The sequence below is a fragment of the Colletotrichum orchidophilum genome (genome assembly GCF_001831195.1).
Source record: "Colletotrichum orchidophilum strain IMI 309357 chromosome Unknown Scaffold_13.1, whole genome shotgun sequence".
NCBI classification, from domain to species: domain Eukaryota; kingdom Fungi; phylum Ascomycota; class Sordariomycetes; order Glomerellales; family Glomerellaceae; genus Colletotrichum; species Colletotrichum orchidophilum.
Window position 1 is genome coordinate 10,071 of NW_019172969.1, and position 1,298 is coordinate 11,368.

Sequence of the window (1,298 nt, forward strand, 5' to 3'; positions counted from 1 at the left end):
TAATGCGTAGTTTTTATTTAATTATTTACTGCGGGCTTATTTTTTTTTTTTTTTTTTTTTTTTTTTTTTTTTTTTTTTTTTTTTTTTTTTTTTTTTTTTTTTTTTTTTTTTTTTTTTTTTTTTTTTTTTTTTTTCGTTTTGTGTTTTTAACGTTCTCGCTTTTATTTTGTCCTTTCGGGCTTAGTTTATTGATTGTGTCGATATTATGTTTTTATATTCGTTGTTTTATCGGAAGGAGGTGTATTTTTACGTCGAGTGCTAGGAAGGACGTGGCTTTAAAGGCTCCGTATATTACTTTTACTGCTTTAGTTTATAGTTTTCGTATTCTGTTTAGGGTTTGGTTTATATATTTTTTAGCTCTTTAGTTGGTGTTGGACTACGCTGAGTATGTATATATTATTTAGGGTATCGCTATTTTTTAATAGATAGTCCGTATTTTTTTTATTTTTACCCTTTAGGTAGAGCTCCTTAGGCTGCTAATAGCTATTATAGTTTTCGAGACTTTGCGTTTTATTTTATTAATATATGGTTTTTATTTAAGGGTAGTATTTATAATTAAGCCGAGGTATTTATATGTTGGCTTAGGCTTTATTTTACTTTATTTGTTTTATAGTGGTGCGTTAATATCGATTTTTAACTTTAGCTTTGTAAAATAAACGAGTTAAAACTTTTTGGGTGCGAAGATAGATGCGTAGGTTATTATTTAGCTTTTCGTTATTTTGAATATTTTTTGGAATTTATAGTAGGTTTTTTTTGTTGTGTTTGCTTATGCGAGGATGGCTATGTTGTTGATGAATCATGTTGCGAGTGTTTCTTAGCCTTGGTTGTATTTTTTAAAGAGGTCTACGTTATAAAATAGATAGAGTATTAGTAATAGGGGAAAGCTTTGTAATATGTTAATTATAAGCGTGTATGGCTTAGATTAGTATTTATCGATGTGGATATGTGTTTACTTATCTCTTAAGAAACTTGCGGTTTATTATATTATTATTTTGTTAATCTGTTTTTTTTTGAGGTTGTGGAGGAGTTTTTGGTATGATGAGTTATTGAATATTTTTAATATGTCGAGGAGGAGAAGGCTCGCGACTTTTCTTTATTTTTCGTCTTAGGTTTTATATATTTTGTTAATAATAGTGTGTAGCGCGTTTTTTGTTAATTTTTGTTTTTTCCTGTTTATATAATTTTTCAGTAGTAGTTTATGCGTTTCGGCTATGTAGCTTAATTTTTCTGTTATGATTGCGTTTATGATTTTCCCGACGGTGTTAAGAAGTGCTATCGGTCTGTATGATTTGGGCGTT